The sequence below is a fragment of the Anomaloglossus baeobatrachus genome, chromosome 3 (assembly GCF_048569485.1).
Source record: "Anomaloglossus baeobatrachus isolate aAnoBae1 chromosome 3, aAnoBae1.hap1, whole genome shotgun sequence".
In the NCBI taxonomy this organism is placed as follows: Eukaryota; Metazoa; Chordata; class Amphibia; order Anura; family Aromobatidae; genus Anomaloglossus; species Anomaloglossus baeobatrachus.
Window position 1 is genome coordinate 700,481,252 of NC_134355.1, and position 25,980 is coordinate 700,507,231.

The window sequence follows — 25,980 nt, forward strand, 5'->3', positions numbered from 1 at the left end:
GGCAGGGGCCCTCGCACTATGCAAGCCAAGCTCCTCAACTACAGGGACAGGGACATTATACTGCGAAAGGCAAGAGACATGGAGGATCTTATGATTGACGGCCAGAGAATTTCCATATACCCGGACTACTCCATTTCTGTTCAAAAGCTACGTATGACTTTTACAGGAGTAAAGAGGCGCCTGCGAGAGATGGGGGTGCAATACTCAATGATGTTCCCAGCAAAGCTAAGAGTGACGGCGTTGGAGCGGGTGCACTTTTTTACAACTCCGGAGGAAGCCATGCAGTGGTTGGACGCAAACGAAAAGCGGATCCGTTTGAAGGAATGAGCTGACTGTCTGACTCTGCAGTGTGTTGGAGAAGGCCGGCTGAGGCTCTACAACATCCTTAGGAGCTTACAGGGGACCCTTCTTGTTTTTTGTTTTTTTTTCCCCTCCTTCCCTTTGGGATTGAGGTAGTATGCAGGGGGAATGCGAAGGGTTTGATGTGAGCTTCGCAGGACATGGGGACTGCCTAATTAGGCGCGGTGGTGGTATTTACAATTTGAGATTCCAGTTTAATTACTGTTCGCCATTTTACTGTTATATTGGTTGAGTGGAATGTGATTATACATAGAAAGGGTGGGACTGGAGAATTGTTGGAAAAGGGACGAGTTTTAAAATGTGTCTAAGAGGGGAAGGCGAGGGAGGTGGGGGGGAATTTAGTAGGGATTATGGACCAGGTTTGGAAAACTCGATGCTTCACGGGAGTACTCAAAAACAGGAGGTGGTGGGGAGCAGGCGGGGAGGGGAGCAGGGAGGGAGGGGGGAAAGGGGTGGGGTAGGGTAGGGTAGTGGCAGCATGGGGAGATACTACAAGGTTTGATGGTTTTACTGGGTGGGATAATGGGGGATAGAATTAAGGTGTTGAGTTGGAATATTAGAGGGTTATCAGATAGGTCTAGGAGAGCGGCAATAATTAAATATGTTCAAGACCAGAACCCGTCAGTAATATGTCTACTAGAAACGCATCTAACAAAGGAGACAACACATGTTTTAAATAGGAGATGGGTGCAGAAGGCCTATCATTCCACCTTTTCCAACTATGCAAGGGGTGTATCACTGCTGATCCATAACTGTGCAATATGAAGAGATAGAAGTGTATGTGGATAAAGAGGGACAGTGTGTGGCCGTCAAGTGTAAAATATTTGGCAGACTCATGTGTATAGCTGCAATATATATACCACCTCCATATAAGTGCACCAAACTAAGGGAGATAAGGGAGTTCTCTGAGAAGGGGGGACTAATCCCTTTTTTATTGGTGGGGGACTTCAATAATGTGATAGACCTGTACTGGGATAGGAGTAGTAGACCTCCAGGTATCCAGGATAGTTGGATGACTTCGTTTGGCTCTCTTATTGGGGAACTTGGAATGGTGGATGCCTGGCGAGTGAGGAATGGGAGGGTATCCTGCTTCTCTTGTTATTCGGCTTCACATAACACTTTGTCCCGCATGGACATGGCTCTAGCTAGTGATCTGATGGATGCAATGATAGGCGACGTGCAATATCTGACGAGTGATTTCAGATCATAGCCCGATTCTAGTGTCCATACGACGGGGGACCCTGACAGGGGGAAGGAGGGGAGAGTGGAAGCTTCATCCAGCATGGATCCGTCATATTAATATGGGGAATATAGAACGGGATCTTGGGGATTTCTTTATCCACAACGAGGGTAGCACTGGTCACCTGGTGGTGTGGGATGCGATGAAGGCATACCTCAGGGGGCTCCTGTTCAGGGATATCTGGAAACGTAAAACACAGACGAGGCAGGATGAGAAAGATTGCCTGGAGGCCTTAGATAAGGCAGAGCTGGAAGCAATTCGGAGTAATACTAGTGACGCGAAGCAAAATCTTAGGCAGGCGCATGAACAGGTTAATAAGATGCTTTTGGAGAAGGCGGTAAGGAAGCAGGCATTCCAAAAATTGCATTTTTATGAGGAGGGGGAAAAAGTTGGTCATCTATTATCGGTCATAGCTGCAGCTCAAAGGAGTAGCTCATTTGTGCATGGTATGGACACGGTGGAGGGGACACAGGTCACTGAGGTTGAGGCGATCCTTGAGGTCTTTAAAGATTTCTATCGCACGCTATATTCTTCTAGCGGAGAGATGAGGGTGGAAGAGGTGGACTCATTTCTTGAGCGAGGTGAGCTTCCGGTGTTGTCTGTGGCGGATAGAGATAAACTGGAGTCACCTATTACTATTGATGAACTGGAGGGCGCTCTGCATGGCATGAGCAATGACAAGGCACCGGGAGCAGACGGGCTACCAGTTGAAATTTATAAACAGAAGAAATCCTATTACCCAAACTATTGAAAGTCTTTGAGGTGGCGGAGGGGGAAGGTGTATTGTCTGAATCTATGAGAGAAGCAATAATAGTAGTAATTCCTAAGGAGGATAAAAATCCGAGGCTTCCAGACTCATATAGACCCATCTCGTTATTAATAGCGGACGTGAAGCTTCTGGCTAAGGTGTTGTCAAACCGGCTGACTTGAGTTATATCTAACCTAATACATATGGACCAATCAGGGTTCATGGCCAATAGGTCGACAGTTGCTAATATCAGGAGATTATATCTTAATCTACAGTTGCCGCCTGACAACCCTGGCCGGAGGGTGATCGCTTCGCTAGATGCCCAGAAAGCGTTCGATAGTGTTGAGTGGGGGATCTGTGGAAAGTGTTGCAACATATGGGTTTTGGCCCACGGTTTGTAAAGTGGGTGCAGCTGTTGTATAATAGGCCTACTGCTAAAGTTAGAGTTAACGGTATGACCTCCTCAGCGTTTGAGTTGCACCGGGGAACGAGGCAGGGCTGCCCACTATCGCCGCTCCTATTTGCTATTGCAATAGAACCTCTGGCGGCGGCCATTAGGAAATCAAAGGAGATCCATGGATTTAAGTATGGGCATTTAGAGGAGAAAATAGCTCTTTATGCTGATGACTTATTACTTTTCTTGGGGGATCCATCAGCCTCATTGGATCATGCCATGCAAATAATAGAGAAATTTGGAGAAGTTTCGGGACTGACCATTAATTGGTCTAAATCGAGCCTCTTTAAAGTGGATGGGGAAGTAGCCTGGACAAATGAGGATACTGGGGCTAACAAATTGAAGAATGTGGACGAATTTAAATATCTAGGTATCCAGATATCTCTGCCAGTAGAAAAATACATACAGGTGAACTTATGGCCTCTACTTAAAAAACTGAGAGCCAAAGTGGATGCCTGGAACAAGCTACATTTGTCAGTTGTTGGAAGGGTTAATTTGCTAAAGATGGTAGTAATGCCTAAACTCCTATACATACTGCACAATGCCCCTGTCTGTATTTCAAGGAAAAGATTTAAAGGGATAAACTCGCTGTTTAGGGACCTGGTGTGGGGTAAAAAGCAGCCTAGGGTGCGATTAGAGACTTAACAAAGGCCGAAAGATGAGGGGGGTCTAGCAATCCCAAATCCGGAATTGTATTATATAGCGGCGCAATGTCAACACCTCAGGGGTTGGTCTGATCGAGAGAAAGATGGGGGCATTAAAGAAGTGCTGGAATACATAGTGGGTAGAAGTCCATTGGTAATGGGACTAGAGGATGGTGCGGTGGGGCTAGAGGATGGTGCGGTGGGACTAGAGGATGGTGCGGTGGGACTAGAGGATGGTGCGGTGGGACTAGAGGATGGTGCAGTGGGGATCCTGGGTGGAACGTCTCCTACAATGGCACTTATAAACAAGACCTGGGATAGGCTGAAAAGGGTGAGAGGGGTGAGCCGCTTAACTAAGTTTACACCTATCTGGGATAACAGTAATCTCCCGGAGATTCAGAAAATGGGGAATATTGAGGAATGGAGACGCAAGGGTGTAATATACATGCATCAGATATTGGACGGGGGAATTCTGAAATCATTCCCGCAGTTACAGAGTGAGTGTTAGTTACCGGCGTCCGGCTGGCTCCACTACAGTCAATTAAAACATGCGATTGCAGCCCAAGCGGCTAAACAAAGTGTGGCCATATAGACTGACCTGGCGCCGGAGCGTGCAGACTGACCTGGCGCCGGAGCGTGCAGACTGACCTGGCGCCGGAGCGTGCAGACTGACCTGGCGCCGGAGCGTGCAGACTGACCTGGCGCCGGAGCGTGCAGACTGACCTGGCGCCGGAGCGTGCAGACTGACCTGGCGCCGGAGCGTGCAGACTGACCTGGCGCCGGAGCGTGCAGACTGACCTGGCGCCGGAGCGTGCAGACTGACCTGGCGCCGGAGCGTGCAGACTGACCTGGCGCCGGAGCGTGCAGACTGACCTGGTGCTGGAGTATACAGACTGACCTGGCGCCGGAGTATGTGTGTAAGGGGGGAGGAAGCACTGAAGGGATCATTTCTGGCACATATACAGATATACTACATACCTTTTATTTTAGACTACACAATTAAAACTAAATCTAAATGGGAGGAGGAAGTTGGGCGATAACGGAGGAGGTGTGGGAGAGTATCCTGGAGTATGTCCCTAAACTCTCTATGAGCGAACCGGCCAGACTGTCTCACCTATACGTGATTCACCGGGTATATAGGTCTCCTTTACTGATGTTTAAAATGGGGTTGAAAAGGAATTCGGAGTGTCCGAGGTGTCAGGGACCTGACGCAGGTATTTTTCACATGATGTGGTCTTGTCCGAGACTGGTCTCCTTTTGGACTAAGGTTATCCACAAGATAGGAAGAACATATGGGTGTGTCCTCCCCAGGGAACCATTGCTATGCATATTGGGATATGTTGAGGAGCTTGGGGTGGAAAATACTATGAAAATTGCCATTGCTAGGCTGCTGTATGCGGCAAGAAAGCTAATCGCCAGGTCCTGGATTAAAAAAGACCCCCCGACCAGGGGAGAGTACATTAAAAGGGTGAAATGTATTCTTCAGCTGGAACGGGGAGTGTATGAAAGAAGGGGGAATGTTACAATGTTTGAGAAGCTCTGGTCTCCTTGGCTGCAATGCGGATAGGACGAGTGATGGACCAGTAAACTGATATGGGACCGGGATAGCCGTCCGAGACCTCTGATGTGTGTGTTTTGTTTTATTTGTGTTACTAGTTGTTCCTCCTGCACATCGGGGTGAACGGGATGGATGTTATACTGCAGTTGGAGGGTATTCTAAGTGTGTACTAAATGGGATGTAGTATCGGGGAGAAGTGTTGCTGCCGGGGTGGGGGGAGGGGGTGGGAATGTGGTGGTTAAAGGGGTAATAGATGTGATAATCTTAATTTGGATGCCGATTTGTTATTCTGTTGTATGTATTCTGTTTTAATAAAAAAAGTATCTGATTTAAAAAAGAGAAGCAGTGCATGAAATAGGACAGGGGGCCGGTCCCAAAGAATGTAGAAAAGATGCATCCAGCGCTCATCCCACAGTGCAATAAAAGTCATTTATTAGCTTTATTAAACCTTTTTAAAAAAAATACACGTGGACAATTACCGTGTTTTTCGGATTAGAAGACGCACTTTTCCACCTGACCTTTTTAGGTGAGGCAGCAGCATCCTGAGAATGTTAGTGGTGCGGGCTTGAAATAATGGTGCCTGGAGGTGGCGCATGCGCAGATGGAGATCTCTGCTCAAGAACTCATCTGCGCACGCTCCGGCCCATGGATCTCCCAGCAACAGACTTAAGGAAAATGGCGTGCGGAGGTGGTGCATGTGCAGATGATATCTCTGCTTGTCATTGACCTGAGAGCTTCATCTGCGCATGCACCGACTTTAGGCGCCATTTCTTTGAAGCTTTCACCATAAACAGCTTCTGGAAGTTGCCTACCTCGTAGCATCTGGGACACCCGTTGACTGCACCGCCTGCAGCATCGACCTGCTCCACCATCGCCCCTGCCTCCTGTGACCCTGCTCCACCATCGCCCCTGCCTCCTGTGACCCTGCTCCACCATCGCCCCTGCCTCCTGTGACCCTGCTCCACCATCGCCCCTGCCTCCTGTGACCCTGCTCCACCATCGCCCCTGCCTCCTGTGACCCTGCTCCACCATCGCCCCTGCCTCCTGTGACCCTGCACACCTGCTTGGGGTGTGTCTTATAAGCCAAACACTACGGTACATGCTTCTGTGACGCCCCTGGACTATCAGGTCGTCACAGGGTATTGCACAATCTGCCCTCCTGTGCAGTATGCACTTCCTTATTGGTTATGGGTCCCTAACTACATGATGTTGCCTACATCAGCTAATCAAATCCTAGATACACCCTGCACCACACTTACCAGACACACCAGGGGCTGGCCTGAGTGGAATAGAGTCGCCCACCTGGGAGGTTGGAGAGGGGAGGTCAAGAGTGTCAGGAGAATAGAGTTGAGCTTGAGAAGTGAAAGTGAGAGGAGGTCAGGAGCTGGGCTCCTGGGGAAACTATATAGGTAGCAGACGGTGGTCTGGGTCTAGAGGAGCTGGATCCCTGGTCGCAGGGGATCGTGACAAGGGGCACAGATCTGTCAAGGAGGACAGCTGGCGGCCTTGCACCATCACTGGGCTGGGACCAAGGCACGACGGGGTACGTGGACCCTAGGTCAGGGAGTAGCTTCAGGCAACCTGACAATTACCCGAGGAGAACGGAGCCTTCAAGATCCGCTGTCCACCTGCTCCAAAATTGGGGCATTAGTGCAACGAGGGGGATAGGACTTTCCACTAATACAGTCCAGATAATCCCAAGCGTGAACCCTGAGAACAAGCTCCCACACTTAGCCATAGTGGGGAGCGGGACCCGGCAACTTCCATACTACCGGGACCATCAAAGAAGTAAACTTAGTGCCAGGAGGCAGGTCACGGGTCACCAGGCAGCACAATTGGGGACGGGACCCAAACTAGCTCCCCTCAGTGGCAGCGGTGTCCAGAGACTTGTTTGACCAGTTGTCGGTGTCTGCTTAATGGACTGAGTAAGTACAACAGTGACCCCTCCCTTGCATCCAATGGCACCTCCCCTTCAATCATCGAGTCCCAGGACATTTCCCCTACCCGTGGAGGGTCACCACACCTGGCTGCTCCATCATCCCCGGTTACTCCCTACTGCAGCGGTAGTACTCCTAATTACCACATACCACGGGTGGCGTCACAAACTCTATAAATCCTCTGTAAATAACCCCCTTCTTTGAGTGGCCGCACAACCCCCGGGTCCGGAGACCCTTGAGCCACTGCAGATCCGGATCCGAGCAGCCCGGCTGCTGACACGGGAGCGGCACACCTCCTAACCCTCATCCATTGGTTCTTAGTCATAACTGTAAAAAACATCTGAACTGTCTGGATATAATGAATTTTTCTCCTGCAGTGATGTCAATCCTGGGCAAAGGGTTTACTCCTAAGACTAGTGCTAAATGGATATACTGTATATCTCAATAGTGAGTACACCCCTCACATTTCTGTACATATTTTATATCTCCTCCTAGGCCAGCACTGAAGATCTGTCCCTGGGATGCAATGCGCAGTGTCAGTGTGCAGCTTGTATAATAGTGTAAATTTAGTGCTCTCTAAATAACTCCTTACACAGCCATTAATGTCAAAATTGCTAAACAAAAGTAAGTACACCCCTAAGTGAAAATGGCCCAATTAGACATTTCTCCCTCCCTGGTGTCATGTGACTCTGTAGAATTAAAGGTCTCAGTTATAGAGATGGGCGAAAATGCAGATATTCGTATTTAAAAAAAATCTGGGTCTGGACCTGAACTCAAACATCTCCCTGGACGCTGAACCCTGAGTAAATCTATGGGGACCTGAACATTGGGATGTAAAATAGTGGTAGACAGGACTAAGGAGATTAGAGCAGGACAGTTCTACTTACTGAGTCTCCTGCGTGGTGTGGCTGTAACACTACGTCCGGGGCCGCTCATTAACCCTCATACATATTCACTGCTTTCCCCGCCCACTGTCAGTCCCAACGTCTCTGGTTGCTGTCAGGCCGCGCCCCCACCCTCTGTGTCAGTATCTGTGATTGGGTGGAATCACACATGCGGTCTGCGTTCCTATAGTGCTGTAAAAATAAAAAAAAATAAATGGTGTATTATTAATTATTGAAAAAAAAACAAAATAGCTGCATGGGGTCCCCCTCCCCACTCCCCCATGTTGTGATACCCAGTGCAGATAAGGCATACGGCTACAGGCTCCAGCCCTCAGGCATGTGCTTATCTTGGCTGTGTATCAAAATACGAGGGACCCTTTATGGCTTTTTTATTTATTTAGAAATCATGCAGGTTTCATTGAATTAAGTTCACCTGAGGTCAGTTTACCTGTGCTAACAGGTGGGGTTTGGTGGGAACCTCCAGCTGTGACTGCTGATAAACTGAGTGACGTCACCGCTCACATCTGTGGCTCTGTCATCCTTTGCCTGAAGCCGCAGCGAGCGGTCATGTTCTGTGCCCGCGTGCTGTGACTTCTGTCTGTAGCAGAGGTGGGATCGTTGTGGGACTTCATAGATTATCCAAACAGATTATGTATTCACACATGAAAAAAGGAGCTGTATCGGTATATGCAGAGGTATAGATGATAAATAACTGGAAAACAACCCAGGTGCAAAACAGAAACTACTAGCTATCCGGTACAGACCCCAAACTTTCCCCTTTTGCATCTGCCCTTCACTACTCAGGTGTGGATGGGGAGCAGGTGTGTTACATTCAGTGTTATCGCTCACACACTCTCATACTGGTCACTAGAAGATCAATATGGCATCTCATGGCAAAGAATTCTCCGAGGAGCTGAAAGAATAATAGAAAGAATAGTCGATCTAATTAAATATGGCTGAGGCTATAAGAAGATTGTCACCAATCTGTCAGTGCTCAGACTATACACCACACACTGTAGAGGTTACAGGGGTGGGGGGGTCCTCCTGTTAGTGTTCAGACCATACACTGCAGAGGTTACAGGGGGGGGGGGGTGTCCGCCTGTCTGTGCTCAGACCATACACCGCACACTGCAGAGGTTACAGGGGTGGGGGGGTCCTCCTGTCAGTGCTCAGACCATACACTGCAGAGGTTACAGGGGGGGGGTCCGCCTGTCTGTGCTCAGACCATACGCTGCACACTGGAGAGGTTGCAGGGGTGGGGGTCCGCCTGTCAGTGCTCAGACCATACACTGCAGAGGTTACAGGGGTGGGGGGTCCGCCTGTCTGTGCTCAGACCATACACCGTACACTGCAGAGGTTACAGGGGTGGGGGGGTCCTCCTGTCAGTGCTCAGACCATATGCCGCACAGTGTAGCACATTGGTCTGCATGGCTGTTATCCCAGAAGGAAGTCTGTTCTAAAGACGATGCACAAGAAAATCTACATACAGTATGCAGAATACAAGCAGACTAAAGCTGGTGTCACACTAAGCGACAGCGACAACGACGTCGCTGTTACGTCACCATTTTCGGTGACGTAGCAGCGACCTTGTAAGTCGCTGTTATGATCGCTGCTTAGCTGTCAAACACAGCAGAAGCAGCGATCATAACGTCGCTGTTCTACATGTGCAGAGAGCAGGGAGCCGCGCTTAGCGCCGGCTCCTTGCTCTCCTACAGTACACATCGGGTTAATTAACCCGATGTGTGCTGCAGCTACATGTCACAGTTCAGAGAGCAGGGAGCCGCGCGCTCTGCTTAGCGCTGGCTCCTTGCTCTCCTTGCTACAGTATACATCGGGTTAATTACCCGATGCATACTGCAGCCACATGTGCACAGTGCAGGAGCCGGCACTGGCAGCAAGAGCGGAGGCTGGTAACCAGCGTAAACATCGGGTAACTAGGGAAAGGTCTTCCCTTGGTTACCCGATGTTTACGCTGGTTACAGCTTACCGCAGCTGCCAGTGCCGGCTCCTGATCGCTTCATTTCGTCGCTCTCTCGCTGTCACACACAGCGATTTGTGTGTCACAGCGGGAGAGTGACGACCAAAAAATGAAGCTGGACATTCAGCAACGACCGGCGACCTCACAGCAGGGGCCAGGTCGTTGCTGGATGTCACACACAGCGACAGCGACGGGACGTCGCTGCAACGTCACAGAAAATGGTGACGTAGCAGCGACGTCGTTGTCGTCGTCGTTATGTGTGACACCAGCTTAAGGACATGGATTACCAGAACCATCCTGTGATCTGATGAGACCAAGATAAACTTATTTGGTTCAGCTGGTGTCAAGCATGGGTGATAGTTCCAGTAGAGAAGAAAGACCAGTGTGTCCTGCCTACAGTCAGGCATGGTGCTGGAGGGCCACGGCTTGGGGCTGCATGAGTGCTGCCGGCTGTGGTAGCTACAGATCATTGTGCGAACTATGAATGCCAACATGTACTATGAGATACTGAAGCAAAGCAATATCCCTCCCTTTATATTCCACCATGGTAACAACCCCAAACACCTCCAGGATCACCACTGCCTCCCTACAGACACTGAGGCTAAAGGTGCTGGACTGGCTGAGTGTCTCCGGACCTAAACCCTATGGAGCATCTTTGTGGAGTTATTTAGAGGGCACCAAATTTACAGTTATACAAGCTGCGCACTGACACTGTACATTGTATCAAAGTGTCAGATCATCAGTGTTGTCCCATGAAAAAAAAACTATAAAATTTGTGAGGGGTGTACTCCCCTTTTGTAATGTATTATATATAACCAAGTCTGATTTATAAAGTATATAACAAGGCAGTTGTTTGTTCTTGATTATTAGGTCGGGGTAGCGCAGCTCTTCTCTCTGGGTGGTGACAAGTAGGGGCTCCACACCCATATGTCGTATGAAGTAATATTCGGCACTTCACGGGGCATCTTGTCCAATTTATTTTATATATCCAGAAATTAAACCAGCAGAAATGTTTTGGTCAGGCGGCCTTCATCAATGTGCAGACATGTTTATCAATGGCATCCGTGTGTGCCAACCGTGGCATCCATGTTCTTGATTATTGGCCCTTGTAAACGTGTCACCAATCACCTGAAAAACTAGCTAAATCTTTATTCATCAAGTAATTGTATAGTTTAGACTGGCACAAAAATCCTGGTGATCAGCTACGTATCAGCCATGTAGAGCGGATGTACTGTCGTAACACATTGTGGACGGAATAAAAGCACCGGATGCAATTCCCTTCTATAAACCAGGCAGGAAACCACTGCAGAGGCTGGAAGATCGAGACGAGTTAACTTGTCAGAATTAGACACCATACTTCTGACCTCCTGGTAATTGACAGAATGTACAGACGTGGTACCAAGCCAGCATATCCCATGTGAGGGAAAACCTCCCCTGCAGAGCGGTGCATGACCACTGCTGAGAGATCGCACTCAGACGTCCTTCAGGCATGTACATGGGCTTTCCACATTTTTCATGGACACATCACATGTACAGATCATGGGGTTCTTCACATGCCCCAGTCTACATAATTAGTTGTCTTACAATTTATACACTGGCTACTGGAGCGAGGGTAGATGCTAGACTGTATGGGCTCCTTCCAGGTATGACGTTGTTTGTCACGTGCTAGGGGTGTGTTTGAAGTGTAGTCCAATGTTTCTAGACGGAATAAACATTATATATATATATATATATATATATATATATATATATTTTTATTTTTTTTTCCACGAGGTCTGGGGGTAAGACTGCCAACCGGAGGGTTTACAGGGGGGGCGAAGCCTTACATAATTATAGTAGATGAGAGGAAACCTTGTCATGCCCACCAACTAAGCTGGTCAAGTGATCTCCAGACACTAAAGGGGGCTTTACACGCTACGATATCGTTAATGTTTTGTCGTCGGGGTCAAGTTGTTAGTGACGCACATCCGGCGTCATTAACGATATCGCAGCGTGTGACACTGACCAGCGACCTCCAAAAATGGTGAAAATCGTTCACCATGGAGAGGTCGTCCCAAACTCAAAAATCGGTAAGGGTTGTTTCTCCAGGTGGTTCATCGCTCATGCGGCAGCACACATCGCTATGTGTGACACCGCAGGAGCGAGGACCGTCTCCTTACCTGCCGCCGGCCACAATGCGGAAGGAAGAAGGTGGGCGGGATGTTACGTCCTGCTCATCTCCGCCCCTCCGCTTTGATTGGCCGGCTGCTTAGTGACGTTGCGGTGACGTCGCTGTGATGCCGATCGTCCCTCCCCCTTGAAGGAGGGATTGTTCGACAGTCACAGCGACGCCGCCGACCAGGTGAGTATGTGTGATGCTGCGTAGCGATAATGTTTGCTATGGCAGCGATCACAAACAATCTCATGCGCAACGGGGGCGGGTGCTTACACGCTCGCTATCGCTACAAATTGCTAGCGATATCTCTACCGTGTAAAGCCCCCTTAAGAACCAGGCTGATCTGGAGTGGAAGCATGAAATAAACGATCCAACCTTGTGGCATTCACATCCAGTGCTGGAACGTACATCCTCTCCTCTGGTCTGTATCCCCTCCAGTGCATGTATTGAAAGGAGCGACACAGAAAATGAGAATCTGCAATTTTTGCTATTTGAAACTCTAAATTACCATAAACCAGGATTGAGGCCGGTTGCAAGCGGGATGGCTCCAAAGGTACCACATACTACTTGAACAGAGACTTGTGGATCCTAAGAGCATGAGGTAACGCCAGACGAAACGCTACTGGCTTACCTTATAGGGACCAATTAAACCTAGGTCCCAGCTTTCAGGACGGAATCTTCAAGTTGATATTCTTGGTATTTAACCACACACCACACATAGTCATTCACACTTGGGTCCGGACCTGGCGAGTGCTTTTTTTTTTTTGTCAGCCATACATTATCTGCTTCCCATCAACTTTAAATTACTTTGAACCCCTTGCCATACAGAAGAGAGCGACAAGGCAGATCGCTCCTCCTCAGGAACTCCCGATGCACCTCTATTACTAAAGGTTCCAAATTGATGATAAAAACAGTATGCACCAAAGAAAGTTGACTTGCCATTATACTCCTGGTGACCAATTGTTTATAGCAAATTTGGCCAACGATAAGTAAGGAGCCCAATCCTTGTTCTCAGAGACAAAACACCTAAGGTAAGTTTCCAGATTTCGATTTATGGGCTCTGTCTGCCCATACGACTGAGGATGAAAGGCAGAAGAGAAAGCGAAAACTGCACCCCTAATCAAGCACAAAATGCTTTCCAAAATTTGGAAAAAAACTGGGTTCCCTGATCTGAGACCTCATTGGAAGGAACCCCGTGAAGCTTCATGATCTCATTAATGAACACCTGAGCCTGAGTCTTGGCATTTGGAAGTGCTGGTAACGTAACACAATGAAATGTACCATCTTACTGAACCTATCCACAACTGGTAAAACCACAGTCTTTCCTGCAAAGGTAGGTCAGTAATGAAATCCATGGTTACATGCCTTCACTGTCTACTAGGGTTAGCTAATGGCAGAAGAGATCCAGATGGATGAGTATGTATTACCTTGGCGCTTACGCAAATACTGCAAGCAGGTACATAGTCAACCACATCCTGATACAACTCCGGCCACCAAAAACGATGAGAAAGGAGGTCCATCCCATAAGTACAGAGTTCTGATTTTCTCCAATTATTTTACGGCACAAATTAGGTGGCATAAATAAACTCCCTGAAGACCAAGAGGCCGGGCTGTCCCCCTGAACCTCCAACACCTCCCCTTCCAGGTCTGGGCACAAGGCCGATATGACCACCCCCTGCTGCAAAATGGGTACCAGGTTACAAGGATCACTACCACCAGGGAAACTGTGGGATAATGCATCTGCTTTGATGTTTTTAACCCTTGGACAGTAAGTGACGGTAAAATTAAACTTGGTAAAAAACAAAGACCATCTAACCTACCTAGGATTGAGACGTGTGGCAGACTCAAGATATAACAGATTTTATGGCCTGTGATTACAGTAATGGGATGGACTGTCCCCGCCAACAAATGACACCATTCCTCCAAAGTTAACTTGATCGCTAAGAGTTCTTTATTGCCAACATCGTAGTGTCTCTTGGCCGAAGACCATTTCTTGGGAAAAAAAAGCGCATGGACGCCATTTTCCAGGAGATGGACCTTGTCTCAATACAGCCACAACCCTACCTCCGATGCATCGACCTCCATGATAAAAGGCTGTAAAACATGAGGCTCAATGAATATAGGTGCGGTGGAAAAAACATCTCTTTAAAGAGAAAAGCGCCTGCTGCATGCAGGTGACAGCCATCTCTGCAGTGGATCTGGTTTTCAGCCTCTTGATAATCAAGGCTTTGGTTGCAGGGTGGATTTTTGGCATGTTGTCAGAGGTCAAGTTTCAGTTCACGTGAAGGTCTGGGGTGCTGGGTTTCTTTTTACACACCCACTAATTAACCGATCATTTAGTGAGCACTGGTGAGGATGTAAACTAGGATTGGGTGCATTATATGACAAGGCGACAAAACGTTTGTCTTACTAATATCTGACCTTTCTGTGTTCATTAAATGATCAATATTTCAGCTTTGCAGCAACTTTATTTTCATAACCTAAACCAAATTTGGGAGTGTTTCAGCTTTCAAAAGAGTAATTTATAAAACCAATGGATGAATTTAAAGTCCGGTTATAAGCTTTTATTTACATAACATGGATAAGCGACAGAACTTCTATCAGGGACTGTATAACTGTGCAATCAGTCCCCACTTGCCTCTCTTTCTCATTAGAGGAGTAGGGCTCTACCCCCCTGAAAACCTGTCTGGGAGAGCAATCTGGGGTTCAGGCTTTATCTGCCTACCCGCAGAATCCTGAAAATTAGGAGTCTATGATCGCTGTTGCTGATGAACAGCTCTGACCAAAGGTCTGCTACCTACAGAGACAGACCACGAAGTCGCTCAGCCGGTGACTGGATTCATATAAAAAAAAAATATGCGTGTCAGTCGCTTAGTCAACCCAAGAAAGTTCTAAGGAACAAACGGAACACATAGAGGGGAAAGTATACGAAAGCTGATCTCCAGGATGACTCTGGGAGAGGTAAAGCAACAAACAGCGTTTCACCAGATGAATACAAGCTGACTGCTTGCATCTGAGGCCTGTACAGAAAGATAACCCTACCGCCAGCCAACAACAAGGGGAATTGTGGGAATTTAAGGACACAAAGTGATGATGATTAACAGCTGAAAGGTAAGGATTTCCACAAGTTCCTATATGGAAAGGGACTAACTCCAGGCAGAGAAGATACATAGGATACCAATTACATCACCGCAGGAAGAATAGAATGTCAGGGAGCAGATTGTGTAGCCAAATGCTGCTAACGTCAACAGCCGGACACCACAGGACTGTCTGTCAACCGTGACAACCTCCCATCCCGTATAGTAGAGCAGAGGCCTCCTATGTAATATAGGTGAGGCCTCCCATCCCCTGTAATATAGGAGAGTCCTCCCATCCCAGGTAATATAAGAGAAACTGGTGTCTGAAAGACACTAGCACAATTGAACACAGGGAGTTGGCATTTTATATATTATCTAGGCTGGCTATCGCATTAATAACTGGATAAGATGGCGGACAAAACCCACTTTTAGGGAAAATGCCCTACTTTCCCACCACCATCCCCCTTAGTTTCACCCTTCCTTCAGACTAATTAATCAGTAGAATAATGTGAAGAATTCTTTAAGATTTATTTTTTTTCTTCTTTCAAACTGCACACTTGTAATCAGTGCACACATGACTGGTATACAGCTTATACATATATAAGTACACTATTTTTATGTAAACCGTATACCCACAAGGACAAGGCAGCTGATCTCATTCTGTAATGCTGATTGAAATATAAGAACTAACCAGTTGCTTTAAAAGGAGGCTGTTGCTTGAAATCATTGTCTTCTGTTACACATGGTTACGGTTACCACCAGTTCATCATTGCTTTACATCAAAAGGGCTTTACATGCAAGGACATTGCCCCTAAAGCAACCATTTAACTGACAATCACGAACTTCAAGGATTGAGGTTCAATTGCTTGAAATAAAAGCACCCAAGATAGTCAAACAAGCGTCATGTCATCTTCTTAAGAGGATTTAGTTACGGGATTGGTCAGCACCATTGCAAAGGTTGCACAGGGACTACAGCAGGCACAGTCAGGGGAAGGCTTTTGGTGGTGTCCTGATGTAAAAAATAACAGCAATCAACTAACTTCTCTCCTCAAAAAAAAAATCTTCCCAAGAATAGACTAACAATCTGCAAGAAGTACAGGGATTCAGCCTCAGAGAACAGTGAAAAGTTATGTTCTTGATCAAGCCCCTTTACGTTTGGACCGCTGGAAGAATAATTTTTCTGGATAAATTAAAAAGTAAATGCTACCATGAGTCCTGTAGTCAACAGACTGGAAAGAAAATCTTATTTGAGGATAGTAGATAACATGGAGAAGTGAAAATAAGCTAGGGTACTTGTGAAGGCCACAACTACTGAGAAGGCAAAAATGGCTGCTGCAGCATCCCTGAGCCCGCGCGACTGTGGAAAAATCCAGACAAGATGATAAGATGGTGATTTTTTTTATTGTCAACGCGTTTCTGAGAGCAGTTTCACCTTCTTCCGGACAAAAATCACATCATCTATGTGTTTTGAAACTGAGTCTTTGGGCAATGGTAAGCCGGGGAATAGCGAGGGGAGAGGTGGATTAGTCGGGCAGCTGAGTTTAGGATAGATTTTAGAGGTGCGAGAAGAATGGACCAAAGAAGAATACAAAAAAAAGAGAGAAACTTATACTCGTCTATACCAAAATGACACCCTCTAAAACAGTTACTTTATTAATCACAGTTAAAAGTCCAATAGAATAAAAAAGAAAGATACGGGGAAGGAGAACAAGAAAAAAGGAAACAAAGGGGGAGAGTAAATGTGCAATTTATCAAGAGAAGTTAAGTAGAATTATCACTAAATAGGAAAAACTGTGTATAAAGTTAGGTATGGAAATAAAAATTGTATGAACAAAGTATAAGGTGTAAAGGTAAGGAAACCTGGTTTGTTCTCCATGATTTTATTTTCCATTTTTTTTCATTGTCATTCCTTGTTTTTAATTTTTTGGATAAAAAGTTTTTGGTTTTATCTTGGATGCATCATTGATGAACTTTATTTCCATTTTCTGCTGCTTGTTGCCGAACTCCACTGTCACAAGTAGAGCTGGACGGACTCGCAAAAAACGGACCCGGCACGACCCTGCTCTCTTTTAAAAAAAAAATAAAAAAATCCGGATCTGGTCTGGAATCCGCTCTCGTATAAGTCTATGGGGAGCGGAATTCGGAGATTAAAAATTGTGGTAGAAAGGATAGAGGAATGGGAGCGTGCGGTGGACTTACCAAGGCTCCGGCATGGCTGTATGCTGCTCCCAGCCCTTACATTCACTGCCTGGACCGCTGATTACAGTCAGACGCGCAGTCAGACGCGCCCCCACCCTGAGCAGCAATGTGTCAGCTGACTGCATCCAATCACAGGCGCCAGGACAGCCGGTGGGCAGGGAAAGCAGTGTAAAGAAGCCTATACACTATAGCATCTACCATGAGCCTAGAATGTATGGACTCATTTCAGGTTAGTGGACGTGATTGGCTTGGTTAGTGGGCATGGTGATGTTTCCTCTCGTCCACCATAATCCTGTAAGGGGGGGCTTCGCCTATCTGGGGTCTCACCCCCCACTTCTATTATGACCAACTTCATGCCCACGTGGAGTTAAAAAAAGAATGTTTATTTTGGCTGGAAACGTCGGACGGCATTTTGAACACACCCCTATCATGTGATAGGCGTGTTGAAATGTCGTCTTCCTGGAAAGAGCATGTACACTCTAGCATCTACCATCAGTACTGAGGTATAAAAATAAATAAAACAACTGGTGTAGGGTCCCCCAGTATTCTGATGCCAGCACAGATAAAGCCCATGGATACAGCCCCAGCCCTGCGCTTATCTTGGCTGTGTATCAAAAGAGGAGGACCCATATGTGTTTTTTGTTTTTTTTTATTTATTTAAATAAATAATTGTAAAAAATGACGTGCGGCTCTTCCCCCCCATCCCCCCAATTTTAATACCCAGCCATGATAAAGCCAGCTGGTGGCTGGTATTCTCAGGCTGGAGAAACCCAGCCTAAACATATCAGCCTCCAGCGGTCCGGTATTGCCGCATTCATTAGATGTGACAAGCCCGGTGCTCTACCGGCTCTTCCCAAATGCCCTGATGCGGTGGCAATCAGGGTAATAAGGTGTTAATAACGGCACACAGCTGCTACTAAACCCTGGATTAATGATGGCAGCGTCTATAACACCCGCATCACTAATCTGTGATTGACAGTAAATAAACACAAACACCGAAAAAAATCCTTTATTTGGAATAAAATACAAAAAACACCCTCTTTCACCACTTTATTAAACCCTAAATACACCTGCAGGTCCAACATAATCCACACGAGATCCCACAGTGATTCAAGATCTGATACATCTGAATCTCACAGCAAGCGGCCATAGAACAAGACTGCTGGCTGTGAGCTTCAGAAAATGACTGTGCTGTGATGAATGATGACTGCAGGCAGACGCCATCACACAGGCTGGGAGCGCATCTGACTGCAACCAATCACAGAGGCCCGGCTGGCGAGCAAGCGGGCGGGGAATGCTGTGCATATGAAATTAGCGGCCTAGGGAGGCCACAGGAGCAGCATACAGCAGCACGGGAGCAGCGTATAGTCAGGCCGGAGCCTTGGCAAGTATGAAGCACTCGCTTCATTCTTATTTGCTTATGTTTTATTTTATTTTATCGAGTGCCGGATCACACACCCGGAATCCCAGGCCCGGCAACCTGGCAACTTTGAAACTGCGCGGATCTGGACTTTTTCAGTCCAGGTCCACCCAGCCCTAGTCACGAGCACTGCCCAAGGTCCTTCCCCCCCCACAATTACTGGGTGGGCTGGAATTGTTTTCTTTTTTTTTTCTCTATTATGCCACCAACACAGCATGATGTCCCTACAGCCCCCCTACACAAAATGTATCTCTATACCACCTCACACACAGTATGATGCCTCCACTGTGCCACCAACACAGCATGATGTCCCCACAGCCCCCCTACACAAAATGTATCTCCATACCACCTCACATACAGTATGATGCCTCCACTGTGCCATCAACACAGCATGATGTCCCCACAGCCCCCCTACACAAAATGCGTCTCCATACCACCTCATGCACAGTATGATGCCTCCACTGTGCCACCAACACAGCATGATGTCCCCACAGCCCCCCTACACAAAATGCGTCTCTATACCACCTCACACACAGTATGATGCCTTCACTCTGCCACCAACACAGCATGATGTCCCCACAGCCCTCCTACACAAAATGTATCTCTATACCACCTCACATACAGTATGATGCCTCCACTGTGCCACCAACACAGCATGATGTCCCCACAGCCCCCCTACACAAAATGTATCTCTATACCACCTCACACACAGTATGATGCCTCCACTGTGCCACCAATACAGCATGATGTCCCCACAGCCCCCCTACACAAAATGTATCTCTATACCACCTCACACACAGTATGATGCCTCCACTGTGCCATCAACACAGCATGATGTCCCCACAGCCCCCCTACACAAAATGTATCTCTATACCACCTCACACACAGTATGATGCCTCCACTGTGCCACCAACACAGCATGATGTCCCCACAGCCCCCCTACACAAAATGTATCTCTATACCACCTCACACACAGTATGATGCCTCCACTGTGCCACCAACACAGCATGATGTCCCCACAGCCCCCCTACACAAAATGTATCTCTATACCACCTCACACACAGTATGATGCCTCCACTGTGCCACCAATACAGCATGATGTCCCCACAGCCCCCCTACACAAAATGTATCTCTATACCACCTCACATACAGTATGATGCCTCCACTGTGCCATCAACACAGCATGATGTCCCCACAGCCCCCCTACACAAAATGTATCTCTATACCACCTCACACACAGTATGATGCCTCCACTGTGCCACCAATACAGCATGATGTCCCCACAGCCCCCCTACACAAAATGCGTCTCCATACCACCTCACACACAGTATGATGTCTCCACTGTGCCACCAACACAGCATGATGTCCCCACAGCCCCCCTACACAAAATGTATCTCTATACCACCTCACATACAGTATGATGCCTCCACTGTGCCATCAACACAGCATGATGTCCCCACAGCCCCCCTACACAAAATGTATCTCTATACCACCTCACACACAGTATGATGCCTCCACTGTGCCACCAATACAGCATGATGTCCCCACAGCCCCCCTACACAAAATGCGTCTCCATACCACCTCACACACAGTATGATGCCTTCACTGTGCCACCAACACAGCATGATGTCCCCACAGCCCCCCTACACAAAATGAATCTCTATACCACCTCACACACAGTATGATGCCTTCACTGTGCCACCAACACAGCATGATGTCCCCACAGCCGCCCTACACAAAATGTATCTCTATACCACCTCACATACAGTATGATGCCTCCACTGTGCCATCAACACAGCATGATGTCCCCACAGCCCCCCTACACAAAATGAATCTCTATACCACCTCACACACAGTATGATGCCTCCACTGTGCCACCAATACAGCATGATGTCCCCACAGCCCCCCTACACAAAATGCGTCTCCATACCACCTCACACACAGTATGATGCCTTCACTGTGCCACCAACACAGCATGATGTCCCCACAGCCCCCCTACACAAAATGCGTCTCTATACCACCTCACACACAGTATGATGCCTTCACTCTGCCACCAACACAGCATGATGTCCCCACAGCCCTCCTACACAAAATGTATCTCTATACCACCTCACATACAGTATGATGCCTCCACTGTGCCACCAACACAGCATGATGTCCCCACAGCCCCCCTACACAAAATGTATCTCTATACCACCTCACACACAGTATGATGCCTCCACTGTGCCACCAATACAGCATGATGTCCCCACAGCCCCCCTACACAAAATGTATCTCTATACCACCTCACACACAGTATGATGCCTCCACTGTGCCATCAACACAGCATGATGTCCCCACAGCCCCCCTACACAAAATGTATCTCTATACCACCTCACACACAGTATGATGCCTCCACTGTGCCACCAACACAGCATGATGTCCCCACAGCCCCCCTACACAAAATGTATCTCTATACCACCTCACACACAGTATGATGCCTCCACTGTGCCACCAACACAGCATGATGTCCCCACAGCCCCCCTACACAAAATGTATCTCTATACCACCTCACACACAGTATGATGCCTCCACTGTGCCACCAATACAGCATGATGTCCCCACAGCCCCCCTACACAAAATGTATCTCTATACCACCTCACATACAGTATGATGCCTCCACTGTGCCATCAACACAGCATGATGTCCCCACAGCCCCCCTACACAAAATGTATCTCTATACCACCTCACACACAGTATGATGCCTCCACTGTGCCACCAATACAGCATGATGTCCCCACAGCCCCCCTACACAAAATGCGTCTCCATACCACCTCACACACAGTATGATGCCTTCACTGTGCCACCAACACAGCATGATGTCCCCACAGCCCCCCTACACAAAATGAATCTCTATACCACCTCACACACAGTATGATGCCTTCACTGTGCCACCAACACAGCATGATGTTCCCACAGCCGCCCTACACAAAATGTATCTCTATACCACCTCACATACAGTATGATGCCTCCACTGTGCCATCAACACAGCATGATGTCCCCACAGCCCCCCTACACAAAATGAATCTCTATACCACCTCACACACAGTATGATGCCTCCACTGTGCCACCAATACAGCATGATGTCCCCACAGCCCCCCTACACAAAATGCGTCTCCATACCACCTCACACACAGTATGATGCCTTCACTGTGCCACCAACACAGCATGATGTCCCCACAGCCCCCCTACACAAAATGAATCTCTATACCACCTCACACACAGTATGATGCCTTCACTGTGCCACCAACACAGCATGATGTCCCCACAGCCCCCCTACACAAAATGAATCTCTATACCACCTCACACACAGTATGATGCCTTCACTGTGCCACCAACACAGCATGATGTCCCCACAGCCCCCCTACACAATGTATCTCTATACCACCTCACACACAGTATGATGCCTCCACTGTGCCACCAACACAGCATGATGTCCCCACAGCCCCCCTACACAAAATGTATCTCTATACCACCTCACACACAGTATGATGCCTCCACTGTGCCACCAATACAGCATGATGTCCCCACAGCCCCCCTACACAAAATGCGTCTCCATACCACCTCACACACAGTATGATGCCTTCACTGTGCCACCAACACAGCATGATGTCCCCACAGCCCCCCTACACAAAATGAATCTCTATACCACCTCACACACAGTATGATGCCTCCACTGTGCCATCAACACAGCATGATGTCCCCACAGCCCCCCTACACAAAATGAATCTCTATACCACCTCACACACAGTATGATGTCTCCACTGTGCCACCAACACAGCATGATGTTCCCACAGTGCCCTTCTACACAGTATGAATCCCCATTGCAGCCCATACACCATATGATACTAACACAGTATGATTTCCCCACAGCGACCCCACACAGTATGAATCCCCATAGTACTGCATACATAGTATGATGCCCCCACTGTGCCACCAACACAGTATGTTCCCACAGCCCCCCTACACACAGTATGAATCCCCATAGCATCCTATACACAGTATGATGCTCCCCACTGTGCCACCAACACAGTATGATGTGCCCACAGCCCCCTACACACAGTATGAATCCCCATAGCACCCCATACACAGTATGATGCCCTTAATGTGCCACCAGCACATTATGATGTCTCCACAGCCCCCATACACATCAATCCTCATAGCATCTCACACACAGTATGATGCACCCACTGTGCCTCCAATACAGTAGATGTCCCCACAACCCCCGTACACACAGTATAAATTCCCATAGCAGTTCACACACAGTATGATGCCTTCACTGTGCCATCAACAACGTTTGATGTCCCCACAGCCCCCTACACACAGTATGAGTTTCCATAGGACACCACCACACAGTATGATGCCCCCACTGCGCCACCAACACAGTATGATGTCCCCACAGCCCCTACACACAGTATGAATTCCCATAACACCCCATGCACAGTATGATTCCCCCACCAACAGCACAGTATGATGTCCCCATAGCCCCTCTACACATAGTATGAATCCCCCCATAGCATCCCACACACAGTATGATGCCTCCACTGTGCCACCAACACAGTATGATGTCCCTGCAGCCCTCAACACAGTTTGAATCCCCATAGCATTTCACATATAGTGTGATGCACCCACTGTGCCTCCAGCATAGTATGATGTCCCCACAGCCCCCCTACACACAGTTTGAATCCCCATAGCACTTCACACACAGTATGATGCCTCCACTGTGCCACCAATACAGCATGATGTCCCCACAGCCCCCCTACACAAAATGCGTCTCCATACCACCTCACACACAGTATGATGCCTTCACTGTGCCACCAACACAGCATGATGTCCCCACAGCCCCCCTACACAAAATGAATCTCTATACCACCTCACACACAGTATGATGCCTTCACTGTGCCACCAACACAGCATGATGTCCCCACAGCCCCCCTACACAAAATGAATCTCTATACCACCTCACACACAGTATGATGCCTTCACTCTGCCACCAACACAGCATGATGTCCCCACAGCCGCCCTACACAATGTATCTCTATACCACCTCACACATATTATGATGCCTCCACTGTGCCACCAACACAGCATGATGTCCCTACAGCCCCCCTACACAAAATGTATCGCTATACCACCTCACACACAGTATGATGCCTTCACTCTGCCACCAACACAGCATGATGTCCCCACAGCCCCCCTACACAATGTATCTCTATACCACCTCACACATATTATGATATTTTCACTGTGCCACCAACACAGCATGATGTCCCTACAGCTGCCCTACACAATGTATCTCTATACCACCTCACACACAGTATGATGCCTCCACTGTGCCACCAACACAGCATGATGTCCCTACAGCCCCCCTACACAAAATGTATCTCTATACCACCTCACACACAGTATGATGCCTTCACTGTGCCACCAACACAGCATGATGTCCCTACAGCCCCCCTACACAAAATGTATCTCTATACCACCTCACACACAGTATGATGCCTTCACTGTGCCACCAACACAGCATGATGTCCCCACAGCCCCCCTACACAAAATGTATCTCTATACCACCTCACACACAGTATGATGCCTCCACTGTGCCACCAACACAGCATGATGTCCCCACAGCCGCCCTACACAATGTATCTCTATACTACCTCACGCACAGTATGATGCCTCCACTGTGCCATCAACACAGCATGATGTCCCCACAGCCCCCCTACACAAAATGTATCTCTATACCACCTCACACACAGTATGATGTCTCCACTGTGCCACCAACACAGCATGATGTTCCCACAGTGCCCTTCTACACAGTATGAATCCCCATTGCAGCCCATACACCATATGATACTAACACAGTATGATTTCCCCACAGCGACCCCACACAGTATGAATCCCCATAGTACTGCATACATAGTATGATGCCCCCACTGTGCCACCAACACAGTATGTTCCCACAGCCCCCCTACACACAGTATGAATCCCCATAGCATCCTATACACAGTATGATGCTCCCCACTGTGCCACCAACACAGTATGATGTGCCCACAGCCCCCTACACACAGTATGAATCCCCATAGCACCCCATACACAGTATGATGCCCTTAATGTGCCACCAGCACATTATGATGTCTCCACAGCCCCCATACACATCAATCCTCATAGCATCTCACACACAGTATGATGCACCCACTGTGCCTCCAATACAGTAGATGTCCCCACAACCCCCGTACACACAGTATAAATTCCCATAGCAGTTCACACACAGTATGATGCCTTCACTGTGCCATCAACAACGTTTGATGTCCCCACAGCCCCCTACACACAGTATGAGTTTCCATAGGACACCACCACACAGTATGATGCCCCCACTGCGCCACCAACACAGTATGATGTCCCCACAGCCCCTACACACAGTATGAATTCCCATAACACCCCATGCACAGTATGATTCCCCCACCAACAGCACAGTATGATGTCCCCATAGCCCCTCTACACATAGTATGAATCCCCCCATAGCATCCCACACACAGTATGATGCCTCCACTGTGCCACCAACACAGTATGATGTCCCTGCAGCCCTCAACACAGTTTGAATCCCCATAGCATTTCACATATAGTGTGATGCACCCACTGTGCCTCCAGCATAGTATGATGTCCCCACAGCCCCCCTACACACAGTTTGAATCCCCATAGCACTTCACACACAGTATGATGCTCCCACTGTGCCACCAACACAGTATAATGCCCCCTCAGCCCCCTACAGATATTATGAATTTCCATAGCACCCCACACACTGAATGATGCACCCACTGTACCACCAACACAGTATGATGTTCCCACAGCCCCCATATACACAGTATGAGTCCCCATAGGACCCCCACACCGTATGATGCCTCCACTGTGCCACCAACTTATGTTTCCACAGCCCCCTACCCACAGTATGAGTCCCCATAGCACCTCACAGACAGTATGATCCCCCCACTGTGCCATCAACACAGTATGATGTCTTTGCAGCCCCTTACACACCGTATGAGTCCCCATAGCACCTCAGTATGATGTCCCCGGCGCCCCCCCTACATAGTATGAATCCCCATAGCACCCCACACACAGTATGATGCCTCCTCTGTGCCTCCAATACATTATAATGTCCCAACAGCCCCTCCCTAAACATAGTATGAATCCCCATTAGTACCCCACACAGTATGATGTACCCACAGCCCCCATGACTACAGTGTGATATCATTACAGCCTACCACTCAATATGACATAGGGCCCCCAAAT

The 25,980-nt window shown here is 48.1% G+C and overlaps 1 protein-coding gene across 1 annotated transcript in view; it reads left to right on the forward strand.

Annotated features, from left to right (window-relative positions):
• Positions 1-25,980, forward strand: part of LOC142297103 (uncharacterized) — a 67,174-nt gene that overhangs the window by 35,533 nt on the left and 5,661 nt on the right. The gene's annotated exons all lie outside the window — the stretch shown is intronic.